Here is a 19,396-nt window from a genome sequence, read left to right on the forward strand (position 1 = left end):
GATTTATATTCGTGCACGATAGTTTCCATCGGGCTCACCCTGTATATAATAAATACATCCTTATATTCCTGAACGTGAGAATTTCATTGTGTAGATGCTTGAAAGGGGTAATAAAAAGATACGACTAGCCCCGTTAAGGACTTAATAATTGAAATATTAAGGTAGCTTCGATCCTTCTCTTTCTATCTCTCTCTCTCTCTCTCTCTTTCTCTCTTTTGGGTAAGGAAGTGCAGTAAAGCAGGATAAAGTAGCGAATATAAGCTTCCTGCCTCGTCGGCCTCTCTCTCTCTCTCTCTCTCTCTCTTTATATATATATATATATATAAAGGTACTTTATATTCGTTGTAAAGCCTTTGACCGGGCTAAAGTGGGTGGACTGTAAAAAATTTCATGGATCGGTTGGGTCCCCTTATACTTGGTAAGGCGTCTCCATATACCCCTATCCATGGGTTGGTTGGTTGGTTGGTTGGTTGTTACGCTTCCGAACATCGAGAGCTCTACTTTTTCTTCTTTATTTCTTTCTTTCTTTTTTTTTTTTTTCTTTTTCTTCTATTTTACTCTTACATTCAAGCTCCTACCATACTTTTTCTTAATAATCCTACTCGACGATGCCACGTATGCTGTGTGCTACGATATAAATAAAATGATATTATACATTTATTAATCGGAGTCTATCGGAAAAATACGAAGAAACTTTTTCCCCGATCCGATATAACAGGATATTATTTCGTTGATCATTTCAAAAAAAAAGAAAAAAAACATTGAGAAAATATTCTACGTTTATTTTTCTTAATGATTCCCCATAGAAACATTTTTTATCTCGCGCGCTTGATTTTCTTTCTCTCTTTCTTTCACCGGTCTCTTATGTTAGACATGATAAATATATATATACATGTATACATATCCAGTTTATTCTAATTCAAGGCTATCCACGTAGTCAGCGTATCTGGTAGATACGAAAGAATGCATAAAACATAATATTCCGGTAAAAGATCTCGTAGACGGACTCGATACACGACGTTTGACCGTTCCTCGTCTCCATTTACGGTAGTCCTTACATCCTCTTCCATCGGTCGTGCATGGAAACTGCAAATTTTCTTTTTCGATACTGGCCGTCGATGAAAACTAAATAAGTAGAACTTCGCCGATGAAATATTTATCAAACGTTTCAGTCATATACATATGTGTTTTTTTTGTATATGGGTAGGTGCATGCGTAAGTGTGTGTGTATTCGTGAATATATATGAGCAAAGTATTACGGCCGAAGGAATGACTATAATTTCGTTCGAAAGCTCAACGTGCCGATCAAACGTTGAGAGAAACGGAAAGATCAAATTTTCCTGCTACTTTCTCCTTTCTTTCGTTTCGTTTTTTTTTTTTTTCATTTTTCTTCCATTTGTATTTTTATATTCTATTTTTCCTTTTTTTTTTCGCTGTTCTTTTCTTTTTCTCCTTGTTTTTTATTTTTTTGTTACCTTATTTTATCTTCGGTCGTATCGTTAAATAAAAATTCTATCGTTTATGTTCTCGCGCTATATAATATCTCGGATATATATATATATATATATATATATATATACATATGTATATACATATAAGCTTTTACCAAAAAGCTCGACGAAAGCGGACGTGCATCGCTCTTGTAACGATTTTATATATGTATATGTATGGGTATATGTATATATATATATATATATATCGAGATAAAGGAAAAAGAGAGAGAGAGAGAGAGAGAGAGAAAGAGAGAAAACGTTTTATCGATCGATAGTAACCTGCGAAAAGGTATTCAACGCTAATAAATGAGAATAACGTAGTATTCCATAAAGGGAATACTTTGAATGATTATTTTCATGATTTTTCTCTGCTTGAAATTTCTTTTCAAAGAATTCTCCGTTTAATAAAATCAATGATATCAATTGTGTGATTAAAAAATTTGTCTCTAAGGTTTATTTTCATGTTAAATTCACATAAAAAGAAAAAAAAACAATTAAACAAGTATTATACTAAATGAAATATTTATTTAATTGATGATACAATTTTAATAATCCCATCTCATCTTTCGATCATACGCATTTATTTTCCTTTTAATTTCGGATTATTTTTATAAGATTATTTTAATAGGATTAATAATATCAGTTTTCATGTGAAATTTTATTCACTTTTATTATAATAACTTTATGATCGATAATAATAAAAGGAAAATAATATAATAGTATTGAGTTGGCAACTAAATGATTATGGTTATTTTAATAAAAACCTACATGTCCCCGGGAGACATCTCTTTCTTTCTATTTTTTGTTTATCTGTCTATCTATATATATTTCTATCTTTTTGTATAAATAAGTACTTACGTAAAAATATGTATATATAAAGAAATTATGAAGAAGAAGAAATTATGAAAATAAATTTAAAATGTGCCAACATATATCGGTGTGCCGATTATTTAGGTTTTCAATTAAGCGTGGGTGTTTATTTTAATAAAAACCTATTGAGATGCGACCACCGCATTCTCACTTTCATTTCTAGTTTTAAAAAGGAAGGATCATTTAGTTGCCAACCCAATATATCGCACGTTTGATCGATGATAAGATTACAATCATTTTCAATGATCTTTTTCCATTCTTTCAACTATCTTTTTCCCCAACTTTGAAATATTTTGAGTGAACTTTATTATAACTTCGTTGATCTTCTTTATATTTTTCAAATATGAAAAGACTTTCCTGTAGTATATGCCAAACGTGAACTTTTCTTCGAATACTATGCAGTATATGTTTTATTTCTCTCTCTCTCTTTCTCATTCTAAATTTTGTTGTTCCGTTTGTTTTTTCTTACTTTCTTATTATTGCATTTTCTTGGAACTAAACGTAAGAAGGAGAACTATTAGCCGCTTTTCTTTGTTAAGAAAATATAAGAGAGGATAAGGTCATAGTTTTGTAGGAAGATTTTTATGCATAAAGGAAACTAGCTTGTGGAAGATAGTTTGGCTGAATGCCATTTACCATATATATATTTCTCGAATAACGTGATGATAAGAATGTAACAAAACTAACAACGTTTTATCGATGGTCTCTTGTATGAACAAAAAAGGATTCCCATTTGTAACGAAGAATTTAAGATATCTTCAAAATTCTATATATACACACACACATGAATTACGATGAATTAGTATCCATTAATCTCGCGAATTTCATAATCAAACTATTATTTTATTCGATAATAAAATTTGAACGATCGTTTAGAATTTCATTTGATTTTATTCATAGAATAAGTTACACGTGTCCGTTTATAATGGCAAATACGTATTCGTACTTTATAAAATAACTAAAAGTAACCAAGTAACTTTTAATGTGAAACATTTGTCTCATCGAAAAGCCGAAAAAAAGAGGGATTTGAATGAATTCGGATTGGGTTTTAGTTAACAACTAACTCTTTTATCGGATGTAACTTTCTCACGAAGCTATTTCGGATCCGTAAGTGTAGTGTTGCCGACTAGTCGAGTCCCTTTGAAAACACTAATCGTAAGCGATACGTATTTACCGTTAGAGACACGTTGAAACGATATTCCCTAGAGTTTCTCTATAGCTGGTAACAACCGCGATGTCGCACCCGATCGTTTATTAAATCGCACGACCTGTCGCATATACGTACATACGCACACAACACACAACACATACACACACACACACACACATATATATACACGTTGGAATTCGTGCGGATTTCGATTCGGTTTGGTTTGGAGTAGTGCGCGATTAGGCGTTCGATTCGTCGATATGTACGGTACGATTCTCGATGAAATTGCGCGAATGAAATCTTCCGATAGCGTTTCAACAAAACATATACATGCCCACGATTATATATTATTGGGACAAATATTGCACGATTTTAGTCAAATCATTTTCAATTCACGTTTCGCGCGATATCGATCCGTTCCTCGCGTATATATATATATGTATATATATAAGAGAAAATTCGACGGAATATAATAATGGGTAACGTGCATTCAATATTTTTTTTATATAATCTTTTTTCAAAAAGAAATTCATTTTTTTTATGATTTATTTTATAATATTTGCTTTTATTAATTAAATCTACCCTTATTACCGGTATAATTTATTTAGGTATCAAGTAATACCCTAGCGCTATTTATTTAGATTTAAAATAATGCAAATATCCTCGCGTTAATTATTGGGGTTAACCGAATATTACTGTTAATTAAATAAATCCAAATAAATGATTTGAAAAATAATCCGAACGTTATCCGATATGATTTATTATAAACCCTTTAATAAATTACAATTAAATACTAACGTCTTAAATTCACGGTGAACATATTTTTCAATTATTTTTTTCAAGCTTATATGCATATAATAATTCATTCGAAAATATATATATATATACGTATACGTATTAGTATGAAATCGGTGTGGGATCGTCCGGAAAATTACAGTAGCCTATTTGCCATACAGGGACTCTATTTTGGGATTACCAGATAGGTACAAGTGTGTATGTATAGAATAGAAAGGAAAGAGAAATAAAATCAAATAAAATAACGTTCTGACTCTAAATGGGACACACGGTACATAACATCTTACTCGATTGCATTCCCCTAGTAACAACAATAATAGTAATAATAATAATAATAATAATAACAATAATAATCTTTCGTTCCGGATTCGCTTAGGCAGGATGCACCTGTTCGAGGTGAGCTTTTCGCGTTCTGGCGAGCATAAAGTGCTAGAAAGAGATGAAAAAAGAATCTCTGTGTGTGTATATGTGTGTATGTTGGCGTGTGGGGAGAAGGAAACGATGCATGGAAAGAGTGAAAGAGAAAGAAATATAACAAGGGAAAGAGGAGAGGTGAGGAGAGGAGAAAGAGAGAGGGGGTGAAGGTCCGGTTCCTAAGCGAGGAAACGGCATGCATAATATAGTTGGAAATGGCCATTACTCGTGATAGACCGCTTCCTACCACTCTATCCTGACGAAGAACGAATGGCCAACCAAAGGGAAATGCGATGTTCGGTAATGGTGGTGATAGTGGTGGTGGTAGCGGTGGTGGTGCTGGTGATTCTAGTCGTAGGCCCTTTAAACTACCAAAGGTGCCGTTAGATCGCACCTTCGAGGGTGTTCCTTGATTTCTTCCTTGCCACCAAGGGGGGATTGCTTCCATCCCCCCTTTCCATCTCATTCCACCCTTCCCCTATCCACCATTCCACCCAATCTACCCGCCTACCTTCTACGTTATCATAAATTACGATAGGAGAGTTGTAGAAATGAACGTACCTTCGAGTCCTGACTTGAGAATACATTATTAGTAAGTAGGGAAGACTTTAGGGGTTCCTTGATACTGTGTAATAATCTGGCCACCGTGTGTGTGTGTGTGTGTGGGTATGGAGGGTTTGCATGAAATTGGTACTGCATATTTTAGGTTTACTTTTTATTTATTACATTTATTGGAATCGAACGCGAATTTCATTTATATTTTATTGTTTTATCACGTCTATTTTGATAATATTTTATTTTTTATTGTATTTTATACGCGTATCAAGTTATTTGCATTTGTAATAATTATATATTGATTTATTTGTTTTATATGTATTTATTATTCTCTCAGAAGTTCTATTCTGTCGACATTTATCTATGCGTTCGTGCGTGCATGTATGTATGTATGTCTGTATGTGATTTAATCAAACAAAAATGTATATAATAATGTGTACGTATAAGGTTGTAAGTATTCTATGTAGAAACAGATGAACGAGATACTGACTTTAGTATAAAGGGTGGTATTTAACAGGTTTAGCATATTCATTTCTTATGAATTATTTAAGAGACTTATAATATAACGTGACAGGATTATTTCAAAATGTGTACATAAGAAAAGATAATGCTTCAAAAATCTTTGACGATGGTTCATGTTTATCTATTAATGCTAATGACCAAATAATCTTTTACACGTTCAAGTTTACACTTTCAAATATTTCCTTTTATTCTCGTATCTAATTGTAAAATAAAGAAAGCAGAAAAAAAGAAGGTATTATTCGAAGGTACAACGTTTTTTCTTTTTTGGGGGTAAATTTTGATCAAGTTACGCGATCATAAATTCATAATATTAAGTTACGAGAATTGCGATATGGGGGTGGGAAGGAAGAGAGAGGGAATGGTTTCTCTCTTCTTACGTTTTTTTTTCTATTTTCTTTTTCTTTTTTTTTTTATTACGAGTAATATAGAAATACATTTTTTTGCTTTCGTTTTAAATATGGCAATTCATTCTCGAAATTCAATCCCATCGCGTAAAGCACTTCGATATTACGAATGAGGAAGAATAAAATGAGAGGAGAGAGAGAGAGAGAGAGAGACAGAGAGACGTATTCGGTGTGCCAAGTTTCCGTTTTATAGTTCCAATTCTTTTCGCGTTCAATGACACGTTTACTTTTCCCCTAAGAGGTCGTCGTTCCCAAGTACCACCACCCAGTCGTCGTGGTGCTGGCTTAGTTAACAAAAAAAAAAAAGAAAGAAAAAATAAAAAAAAGAAGAAGAAGAAGAAGAAGAAAAAGGAGAAGGAAAAGGAGAAGGAAAAGGAAAAGAAGAAAAAAAAAAAATGTTCAACGACACTGATGTTCTAGCTTGGTATCTCCTAATTGAAAATTCTCTTCCTGCCAAGTTTAATCTCACGATTTAGGCTGCTCTCAATGTTTTTTTCCTTCTTAAATCGGACTTCTGTCAGTCTATCTGTCTGTCTGCCTGCCTGTCTTCTGTCTGTTCTTTTCTCTTGTTCGTTTTATCGTTAGCATAATACGTGCCTTTCATAAGATTTCAGATTCTTTTTATCGTGCTCTCTTCTTTTTTCTTTCCTTTCCTTTCCTTTTCATTTCATTTCAACCAACGGAATAATAAAATACATATTTATAACTTAGAACGTATCAAGTGTCCTCCTATATCCTTTTCTAACGTTTAGATGAAATTTCTAAAAACACGTATGAACATTTTTGTTTTTTTTTTTTTTCAATCTAGACAAAATAATTTACTCGGCTGATAATTGTTTCAATAAGGACGCGATTTAAAAAATAATTTCGTATAAATCTAATCATAAAAGAAGATTATAAATGAATATATTTTTTTCAGAAGAAATCTGTGCTCCTATTAAATGTAAAATCACAAAACGTTAGATACTTAATAACAAATGAATAATATATGTTAGGAAAATATTTGATAATAAATTGCGAGATAGATACGATCGAGTAGCATGCACTTGACCTACAATTGCATTTTCTGTTATCCGTTCATCGATACCTACTTATAAGCTTTGTCTCGTCCCCATCCACCCTTCGTATACTTTCTTCCCTTCCATCTTCTCACCCCTTTGCAACGTCGATGCTTGCACGAGAAATAAACAATGTCGAGCGAAGTGAAACAAAGAGTGAAGCTTGAACCCAATAACGATGTAAACAACATCCCCAAGATTGTCTTTAAATATATATATATATACTTAAATGTCAACCCTTTATGTGTATTGGAATGAGCAAAAAAATATCGTTCGCATATTTAAAAATACATTGCACTTTAATACAAGGTGTTCTCGAGAATTGCCAGATCATTTAAACGTAGAATAACTTTTCTTGCTTATTCAAAAATTTAAATTTATTAATATAATTGAATAAAAATGAATAATATAATAAATCGAATTAAAGCGATTAGAGTGTAGAAGAGAAGTTCGCAAAATAATAGTGGTATAGAAAGACAAGAGATAAAAAAAAAAAAAAAGAAATATAAAAGTCAACGACAGGGTTGCAAGCCAATGGGGGGAGTTGTACCTCGCGAGATAAGTGGAAATATTTATTGCCGCTGATATAAACGACTAGAATGACTGAATGGAAAAGGGAGAGGAAGGGGGAGAGAGGGAGGGAGGGAAAGAGAGAACACGTCGAAAGGAAGTCGCGGGTTTCGCGATCTACCAAACGAATTTATGGTTGCGTCGATATCGCAAACATTTAAAGTCTAACTGGGTGAACACGTCCGAGTAAGCTTGCAACTGGAAAAAGAAAAAGAAAAAGAGAGAAGGGTTGAGAGAGGGGGTAGGAGGAGGAGGAGGAGGAGGAGGGAAAAATTGAGAGAGAAAAAGAAACGGAAGGGCGAGGAAAAAAAGTAAGAAAGAGAAAGAAAGAAAGAATTGGAAAGTGGGTGAGAGAGAAAGATAGTTTGTAAACGGAAAGGTTAGTGCAAAGAACCTGGACTAAGGTTGTAAACTTATAAGAAAAAAAGTAAGAAGGAAAGAAGGAATAGTTTGATAGTAGTAAGAGAGAAGGGTTGGAAATAAGGGCGTGGACCGGGGACAGTAGTTGGTTCTATTCGTAAGCCATCGGATAAAGCAACGTGGCAACGTGCCAGTACAACGCGACTGGAATGTCACGTTCGAGGACTGCGAAGGTTTCTATCGGAATCCCTTCGTGCTTATTTCCACGAGTGAGAACCACTTTCGTGAGAGAAAAAAAGAGAGAGAGAGAGAGAGCTCCATTTCCAAAGAGGAAAACGTGAGAAAGGGGAAGGACGGGGGGAAGGATGGAAGGAAAGTTTGAAAAAAAAAAAAAGAATTTGAAAGTGAGAGGGAAGCCCAATTGAAAAGTTGTATCGTCTTCTTGTAGAAACGGTTTTATTGCTAAAAGGAAAGTGTGCGAGAGAAAAGAGAGAGAGGGGGAGGGAGGGGGTGAGGATTAAATAGTAAAGAAACGAAATCTCGTAGGATTAGATATTGCATCGTGATTGTCGTTAGTCATTATCATTTAATTCTAAATTTTCATTTAAACGAGTAAAAAATTTAAAAGAAAAAAAGAAAAGGAAGAATAAAAATTAGCTCGTGATCTGTAAATAATTTAAACTCAACCAGTAAATTGCATTTAAAGTGGATGTAATTCTAATGCACATTTCAAAAGATCAACCAACGAAGAAGTTACTTCTTTACCGTTGAAATTCCTTCCAACAATTTTCTCTCGTTCTCTCTCTCTCTCTCTTTCTCTCTCTTTTTCCCCAGCATGGAAAAGAGAGAGAAAAAAAGAAAAAAAAAGGTATCGTTTGGGTAAAAGGATAAAAAGCCGAGTTGGTTTGAAAAACCGGTGTGTCTATCTTCTTTCACGTAGTTATGTAATCGGAACGGAGATCTTTTTTCTTGTTTTTTTCTTTCTTTTTTCGCGTTAGGTACACACGTAAATCTTCCCTTAAATTACGCGTAAAAGAGAATATACCGTCGGATCGAAAAACGAATGGAATGAAGGATGACGTGCATTTACCTGTCATCGTCGTTGTCAGAGTTGTCCCGGCACTACGACAAACCCAAACCCGAACCTAAACCCAAAGACGAGTCTACGACAATGACAATGATGACGTCACAGCGTCGTTACTTCCTAGCAACAAAACCCGAGGCGAAAAGTCGCGATCCTCGGCACCAAGTTTTGCGAGTGAAAAGAAAAGTCCGAGCTCGGTCGCCCTTAGAAAGGAAAAAGGAAGGGTGGGGAAGGGAATGGGCTGCGAAACCGGGAATTTCGTTTGATTGTGAACCTCGGTCTGTTCTCGGCCGTCTATTGTTCCAAAGACTTGCTCGTCGTAGTCGTAATCGTAGTTGTCGTCGTCGTCGTTGTCGTTGTCGTTGTCGTCGGTAGTCGTAGTCGGTGCTAACGCCACCTTTTTATCTTGCTAGCCATGGAAAAGAAAGGAAAAAGGAAAAGAAATGGGGAAGAAGGAGAAACGAAAAGGAAAAAAAAAAAGATTGAGAAGAAGCTAGAGAAAAGAAAATCCATCCCCCTTTCTCGTAGTGGAAAATAAAATTCCCACCCCCCTACTCCCGACTCTTACCTCTGCACCAAACTTCTTCCACTCCCCTCCCCTTCTCACGATTCTTTCGTCTACTTTTCTTTTCTCTTCTTTCGTTTTTTCCTTTGCTTAAAACGATCGCACATTCATCGGACGACGGGGTCTCTTCTTGCAAATTAGAAATGTTAAAAAAAAAAAGAAAAAAGAATAACATCTCTCTTACGTTTTAATTGCACGGTAAATGAGAGAGGAACGGGTTAACAACGAATATTTTCATTCCTTTTTCTTTTTCTTTTTCTTTTTCTTTTTATATATCTTTGATGAGAATTCATTTATTCATGATTTTTTACGTATTTTATTTTTATTAAATTTTGTTTAGAAATTGTAGATTGAAAATGGATACACGGTTAGATATTTTGTTATAAATATTGACAATTTTTTGTACGTATTAATTAGAAATATTTAAAGCCGATAGTTCGTTGAATTAATAAATTTGTTGATTTCAATTTTCATCGTTAAACGAAAGTTATTTTATAAATCTCATTGATTTTACGATACGAGAAGAAAACATTTTGGTTATTTCGAAAAAGATAGTAGTTTAAAATAAAGAAAAGAAAAAACTATTATTATAACAAATTGCGGTATGTATCGATTAAGCGAATTAAAAATCAATGAAGCTTTTCCCCATGATAAATCGAAGAATGTGGATTAATAATGGCTAACGCTCGTTAAAGTCGAATAATTGAACGGTCGATTAACCTTTTAGAATTTTTTTTTTTTTCCTTTTTTTTTTCAGGTCGAACGATCGATCTCGTCGAAGTTACGTCGGACATAAATCAAGTTAGATCCGTATTGGAACATTTTTTATGCATTTCGCTGACAGCTTTGACCATTTTTTTTCTTTTTTTTTTTTGTCGAGAAATCGCGTCTCTTTGTTTATTCGAATGGTCCCGAATAATTTCATTGATTAATGTAGCATACAAGATCTAACGAAGTTAGCCAATTGTTTTTACTTTTTATTCATTAAAATTGTATTTAACGATATAATAAGAAATAAAAAAAAAATAGAAAAATACGTATATCTAATTTCCGATCTAATTAACACACATTATACACACGTTCCTAAAGGTCTAGTTGTTAAAAATAATCAAATAAAATAGAAACACAAACGCGTATACCTACGCGTTTACATAATTCCGGAGTATAGTTAAAAAGTAACGAAGTGCGAATCACTTCCAGGTACAAGATCGTAGATAACGTGCTCTATTCGAGTTAGACGTTTGTTTCCTACGGTGGAAGAAGAAAGTGTATTGCACGTTGAAATGAGAGTAGTCGTCGTCGTCGTAGTCGTCGTCGTCGTTCCCTGTTTTACGAAGGGGGGTTGCAGACGGGAAGGAGGGGGGGGGAGAAATACACGCCCGGAATAATATTGCGTTGTTGTCTCGTGCGACGATAAAACAGCGGGGACACTTTAACAGCTTGGTATAAATAAACGGACCGAATTAAAAGTTCTATTTTATCGTCAAAGGGTGAGAGTATTAAAAAAAGGAAAAAGAAAAAAGAAAAAAAAAAGGAACAAAAAAATCGAGAGGATGAGATAGAAAACGTCATAATTCGGTGTATTCGTTTGCCATCAAGTTGTTGTCGTGACAGGTTTGAAATGATCGTTAATCATCCCGGCTTCGATTTAAACCCACGATCGATTCTCAACCTAATCGCGATACCTCGAAACAGTTGGCGGTGCTCGGTTCTTTCGCATACACACGAACGACGACGACGACGACGACGACGACGACCGACATCCTGTCTCTATGAAAAGCAAGCTACTGTAAACTTTCGATAAAACTACCCACTACACAGAGCTCAAACGATAAAATGAGTGAGAAAGTGCTGTCGTACGAGAAGAAGAAAATGTTTTACATGCTTTTCCCATCGAGATAAGCACGAAGCGAGTGAGCGAACGAACGAACGAACGAACGAACGAGTTCGTTCGAGCGTGTAAAATAAACTGTTAGGGGTTGAAAAAATGAGAAACGGGGAAGAAAGAGGGCTAAAGGAAACGGGCTAGAGGGGGGAGGGAGAGAGAGAGAAAACATAATGCGTTCTCCGCGCTCGTCAAGAAATCTTTCGGAATGATCTTCGAGAAAACTTCCCGTTAAGCCTCTGACATATCGATGACTATGACGATAAACGAAAAAAAAAGAAAGAAAGAAAGAAAGAAAAAACAAAGGAAAAGCAGAGATAAGGGAAGGAAAGTGTTTACTCGTAATAGCACGAGAACCCGTGAGTGCCAGACCTTCGGATTTTCATAAAAGCTGAAAATTTTTCTATATGTGTCCCTAATACAGGTAAAAATGATCCCCACCCATGAAGCTGAGGCAGCGGTGGCTTTGGCAGGTAACAGGTAACAAAGGTGTATAAAATTCCATCTCAAATTTATCATAAAATAAAACTGAATTAAATATTAATTTATTTATTTTTTTTATTTTTTTTTTATTTTTTTTTTTTTTTTTTTTCAATTTTTTTTTTATTTTTTTTTTTTATTTTTTTTTTCCTCTCTTTAATTATCTCTCTATAATCTCGCAACGCGAGTTTTGATATTATTATGAATCAAATATAAAAAATTCAGTTTTATTTTATGATAAATTTGAGATGGAATTTTATACACCTTTGTTACCTGTTACCTGCCAAAGCCACCGCTGCCTCAGCTTCATGGGTGGGGATCATTTTTACCTGTATTAGGGACACACATAGAAAAATTTTCAGCTTTTATGAAAATCCGAAGGTCTGGCACTCACGGGCTCTTGGACTATAAGATTTGAATATACGAAATATCGTTTTAATTTAATTGATGAAAAATAATTAATTAAAGAAAGACACCAAAAGTTAGATAATGAAATACTCGTGACGGATATATTAAGAATCGTTTTGATAATTTATAAGAGATTAAATCACTTCAGACTTAAATACTTCAAGCATCAATATCTATTTCTCAAGGAGGCCGCATCAATCATGCCATTTCTCTTCCCTTTACCTTTTTGATCTTTACCCCCCCCCTTCTTTCTTTCTTTCTTTCTTTTTTATTCAGATCGTCTTCTTAACGAGAGCGGATCGACGAGGAAGAAAAATTAATTAACGATGCCACTCGACTATCGTTTATTTTGAAATCAAGAGGAGAAATTAAGCTCTTAAGGGTGTGTAGCTGTCTGAGAACGAATGTAAGCGAGAGAGAGAGAGAGAGAACGTTATTTGTGGATAGAATAGGGAGAAAGGGGTTCAGACACTAATTGCGCGAAAAGGGTGATGGATTAAAGAAGCCGTTTCTAACCTCAGCGATTAATATCTACTAATCTATAAGAAGAAGCCATCTTCTATTCGCATCTCTCTCTCTCTCACTCTCTTCTTACTTATACAAAAGTGTCATCTCGAAGAAAAGGGGGTGGAAAATAACCAAAAAAATGATGAGAGTTTCTCGGTAGGAAAAATAAAGTATTGAGCCAACCATAACAGATCATTTTTGTCTCTTTTTAACTGCGAAATTTGCGCGTCGTGTTCTCTTATGTTCTTTTTTATTTTTTCTTTAATTTTTTGCCAAAAAGATAAAGAGAAAGTACTTGGAAAAAGAGAAGAAGAAGAATAATAATAATAAAAAAGGTTACGGAGAAAGTGAGAAAGAAAAAAGAGAAGCAGGTGGAAAATAGGGGTGGGGAAAATAAGTAGAAAGGGGATGGAATTTGATGGAAAGAAGACAAAAGGAGAGTGACAACAAAGAAAAGGGCATGGAGAAAAGAAAAGAGAAAGAAAAAGATACATAGAGAAGATTTCTTGGCCACCGAGGGTTTGTCTTTATCTTTTTACTTTTTCTTCTATTTCTTTTCTTCTTCTTCTTCTTCTTCCCTTTCCTTTCCTTTACCAAGGGCAGGACGTATTTTATCCTCGTTCCCTGCGCAATCTGCAGAGTGCAACGTGGAGATGTATAGCGTCGTTTATAGTAAAAAAGTATGGCCAATCATGTCGTTCTACTTCTCGTTTTCTACGTGAGTGTTTTTCTTTTACACATATACATGTATATATATATATATATATTTTTTTGTATTTTTTTCCTTTTTTACGTTTTTTTGTACTTTCGCATTCGTTTCGTCGAATTTCTCTCGTAGCAAACTCTTCGAAATTATGAGAAAAGAACTAAAAAAGATATTGATTTATAAACAATAAAACAAAATATTATATTTCAAATAATTTTAATCGATTATTAACAAAGTAGACGCGATTTCGTTTTTTATTGTCTCGTAAAGTTAATTCAATTAGATATTTTGTTTGTAACGTTAAACGAAGTCTCGATATTTTTATCTAGAATTGTATTAAGAATTAACAGTAGACTGAGAATAAATGGCAGCTCGTGACATCGATTCCCAGGCAATTACTGCAGACTTTTGGTGCCATTGGCCTCAGGTTATTAAAGAGAAAGGATGAGAAAGAAAGAGAGAAAGAATGTTCTACGGAATATTATTACAGTTTAAAAAAAAAACTTTTCGAAATCTTTCCAATATTTTTTCAAACTTATTAGCGAAACGAAAAGAAAATAAACGCTGTAGGGGTCTGACAGTTCCAAATCTATTGAATCAAAATATATAAGACGATAATAGCAATAACCTTATTTCGAATTCGTGATAGGTAAAAGTTTATCAATCGTTACTTCGGATCATTTTATAACGAGCAACGAATAATACTATCCACGATAATGGATATTCGATAAATGGAAATAAATTCATTCATTTTTCATTTCAATAATATTGTTCGTCGTCGTCGTCTAATATTTTTTGACAAATATTACTAATTATTTCTACATTCCATTAAAACGTATATTAAAAATAATATCGATATTTAAGCAAATATTTGTCCATAGGAGTAAACAAACTAGCCATAACAAAAAATTGCATATCTTTTCGTGGCAACAATCGATAAATTAAAAAAAGCTTTAAAGCTAGGAGAGACGTTTTCGTTTCTTAACGAAAATGAAAACATAAGAAGAGGTAAAATATACTACTTAAACAATATCGAAGGCAATTCGTTTAACTTTGAAGGAAGGAACGAAGAAAAGGAAAGGAAAAACGAAAGGCAGAAAGAGAGAAAGAGAGAAAGAGAAACTAAATTTCCAATAACGACGAGGAAGTTGCGGATGGGGAAAGATTTTGCTGTTAGTAGTACCACCTGCCATTAACAACTCCCCAAGAAGATACCACGTAACAGAAAAGACGGCCGAAGCACTCGAGTTTTCCCTGGGTTATACGTTGAACGTTTGCAGAGGCCAGTTGGTTTTCCTTCCTCTCTCTCTCTCTCTTTCCTCTCTTTTCTTCGCGAAACAAGAGAGTCAGCTCGCTTCGTCGTCTCATTGCAGCCTTTTGCCGTTCTCCGGCCTTTCACCCCTTTCCACCAGTCACAAGCAGCCCTTCCCTTCATCCCCCAATTCTCCTTCCTCCAACTTTCATCTCAACACATAGAAAGCTAGCATTTCTATGAGATATCTTCACCGGTGTCCATGAAAAGACCTTGCTACTACTCATAATACTCGTTTTTGAGGACACTGAACGACGAAAGAACGAACGAGAAAGAGAGAGAGAGATAGATAGATAGATAGATAGATAGATAGATACACGGACAAAGTACAAACGAGAAAGAAAGAGGAAATATTTGAATACAGTCCCGCCGAGTTTTCCGCTATGTCAAATTTTCCCCTTCCCTTGTCAGCTTCGTCTCTTTTACTTTCCTTTCTTATTTCTTTACTTTCATTCTTTCGTTTATCCACGCGGGATAGAATAATTTCAAAGTTTCCCTCCCTCCGGCCTCCACTTTTCTCCACACTTGTTCGAACTAAAATCACTTATGTCGTTAACGCTTTATCTTCTTCGAAATTTATTCGAGAAAATTCTTCTCGAGAAAATAAATAACAAAAAAGATAATGTTTCTTAACTTTCTTCCATACACACATATCTTTTTTTTTTACACGCACACACACGTATACATTACGTTAACGCATCCCCTCTTTCTTTCTATTTCGTTTACACTCTTTCGTCTACTTCTTTCTATTTTATTACAGTTCTCGGTCAATCCCCTTTATTTTTATCTAATTTTTATCAGTACTATCCTTTCGCGCACAATTTTCCTAGCCGCATCCGTTCCGACCGATAAACGCTCGAGGACTTTGACGAATGACACAATCTTTCAGCCCCCTTTTCCAGACAAGAAGGGAGGAGGGAGGGAGTGTCATCAGGTGTTCAAGCACGAGCGTCATCGATTCGTTCGCGTCTGTCCCTCTTTCTCACTCAGCTTTCTCTCCAGTGTTCGTTACTTTCCTAGATCTGCTTCTAACCCGTTTCTATTCGTTAGTGTAGGAGTCGAGATTGAAAACGTAGATCTCTAATTTCTAGGCGGACTTGTGGCCGGCCACTGATCAACGAGCTAACATCCATCCATCCCTCTTACTCTTTACTCCTCTCGGACGTATTTACACGTAGATAAAAGTCCCTGATTACACCGGACAGTCTCCAACCAAATGTCGAACGTGCACGTATACACAGGGTGTTTCATAAATCAATGTCGATATATTTCACGATTAATATATACTACCAAATGATGATATAATATTAATACAACCATCAATCGATAAGGCTCTGTATTATTATTTCTGATGGTATTTTTATAAATTTGATGAAGCTCCTTTTGCATGATAGAACTTTCAATTTTTTCAATTCCCTCCTATACGTAGAAAAATTGCTTAAATATTTCTATGCAAATGTTCATTTCATTTAGTTAGAATTTAACTCGGGAATCATTGGCATGCATTTATGAGATACCCACCCTGTATACTTCCACATACATATATAAACTAAGAATAGGAGGGATGGTAAAAGAGAGAAGGCAATTTTCTATCGTTTGGAAGCCACAAGTAGTCATAGTAGTATGTAGGATGCTCGACTTCGATGAACGTCGAATATCGCGGACGTCCGCCCTTTCTTCCTCATTTTCTTTCTTTCTTTCTTTCTAGTCCCTTTTATCTATCCTTCTCATCATTCTCATCCTTCTCATCCTGTTACTCTCTCCCTCTCTCTCTCTCTCTCTCTCTCTTCACCATCGGATTTCATCCGATTGCAGCGATACTGTAGTAGCCACTTACGATCCAATTTGTGCAATTCCCCGAAGCAGCTCGTTTACCATCTCCCCTTTTCCTAAACCCCCCACCCACCCTCTATATCTTCCCCCCCTCTCTCTACCCTCTCTAACCCCTGTCGTATTCTCTCGTACTCGCTATCTCTCTTACTCCCTCTCGTTCCCTCACTTAGTTAGTGCATGGTCGGCTTATAATATCATAGTTAGGCGAGAGAATCGAGATATATCGATATATCCTCTTTAGGAGAGAGGATTCGACCATCTCGCATATCGAGAGGATCATTTTGTCGATGAGTAGATCAAGTACCCAGACAGGCCAGGCTCCCAGTATTTGCATGGATCGTTTATTATATATTTATGTAATTTATTCGCGACGCGTAGATTGATTTAATTATTTAAATATTTTCATATTATTTTTATTGAAATTATTAATAAATGTTTAACGTTATCAACGTTGTATAAATATACGATTTAATTATCGACGCAAATATGCGTATAAAGTTAATTACGATTAACTCTGAGGTATATTGGAGAAATGTAGCAAAATAATATGAAAAATAAATATATTATGCTGGTATATTTGGGTTTAAATAGATAGATAAAAATGAAAATAAACTAGTTCGTCGTAAAATAAAAAAAATTCGTTGCTATGGAATAATAATAATAATAAAAGTGTGATTTATTTTAACGCCGGTCTTTATCAAATTTTCTATAACGTTTCGACTGTAACAATTTGTATTTTCAGTTGTCTTACTCTTAAAAAGATAAACAAGAAAATTTATAGGAGAACAAAAAATGTTACAAATAAACCTAAAATATTATAGTTTACTTACACGTACAAAGCTACTACCGTAAGATTAAAACTTTAAAAAGTGCTCGCCCGTTGTAATATATTACAGTTTCTGTAAAACTACTCTCCGGTAATATTTTAACTTTCTGTAAGATGTATGAAAAATAAACGAACAAATTATGCGTCTTATTTATGGAGGTAAATATATATAAAGTATTAAATGTACTTTCTACACGGTTGGCTTCGTGTCAGCTGAGAAATTTTCAACAGAAATAATATGTGTGTACTTTTTGAGACAAGAATGTTTTGATTTGAGATAAAAACTATATTTTTATTTTTAATACACATACGTTCATCGCAAACGGTCATTTAAATTCGAACTTTTTCGTGGAACGATTCGATTAAAGTTGATCAAAACATTTTACTTCAAAACAAAATAGAATAAAAAGATTTTTAAGAGATTTTTCTTCTCGAAAAAGAAGGTTACTTTTTTTTTTATCAGGATAGAAGGTTGCTATTACTTGACAGTTATTTTACTTTTCATTCCGTAGCCTTATTTTTTTCCCCCCTTTATTCTTTCGTCTCTATCGATCCGTCGGTTACTTTTTATTTTGGTTTAAAAGTATGCTGTTTCTGTTCTCTCAGATATAGTTTTCTTCTTTTTCTTTTTTTCTTATTACAGGCTTTTCTCCGCTTTTGTACGTTTCACTATTCGAGTATTCGAACCTGCATACCGCCACGACTTTTTCTCTATTCTTCCTATGACAACTCTCGACGTAATTGGAAAGTTTCTCAAAGTTGAATGACCGTATGCGATGACCGTACGTAAAACTCTTACATATGAAAAAGAAATAAAAAGAGAGAAAGATCGGGCACGATTTAATATAATATAAATATAATCAATTCCTTCTTCCCTTTTTTTTTTGTTCCTAATAACATGGAAACGTTATATAAAAGGAATTCCATACTAGCATTGTTATTGTTAAAAGAACAAAATAATATAAAATAACGATAGGATTATTGTTTTATAAACAACAAGTAATTAGAGATCACAAAGTATTATGTTATTCGAATATTTGTAAAAGTGTACAAGATTTTAGAAATAACGTGAGAAAAAGAAAATAATAGTAGAAAAGAACATAGAGAAACCGTATTGTTGAACGGTAAAACATTAAGCATTAACGTAATAATCCATTTAAATTCTCCGTGATACAATAATACATTATATTAATAACTCGTGCGATTAATCTACTTATCACTTGGTGCATCCATTTATAGCTTAGCTAGATTGTTTCTCTTGATGGCAATGCGATAATGGCATTGTTCGTAAATCCATCGTCATTAGAATTATCATTGCTAGGAAGAGAGAGAGAGAGAGAGCTAGCAAAAACGTATTATTAACGTTCCGAAGGATGACTTGATTTGTGGCTTGAAATTGAAATTTTCATATGCAACAAATATGTTGCATAGGAAAATATTTTACGTAGATTTTCTTTTCGAATTCGTATCGAATAATATTTTTGTAATCTTGTTTATTCAATTTTGAAATTATTTAATGCAAGATAATTTATCGACGAGAATGAGAATTGTGTTATAAATTGCAATTTCCTTTCTACTTGAAATATTTTGTACACCATT

This window comes from Polistes fuscatus, unplaced genomic scaffold (genome assembly GCF_010416935.1).
Source record: "Polistes fuscatus isolate 324 unplaced genomic scaffold, CU_Pfus_HIC Scaffold14, whole genome shotgun sequence".
Taxonomy (NCBI): domain Eukaryota; kingdom Metazoa; phylum Arthropoda; class Insecta; order Hymenoptera; family Vespidae; genus Polistes; species Polistes fuscatus.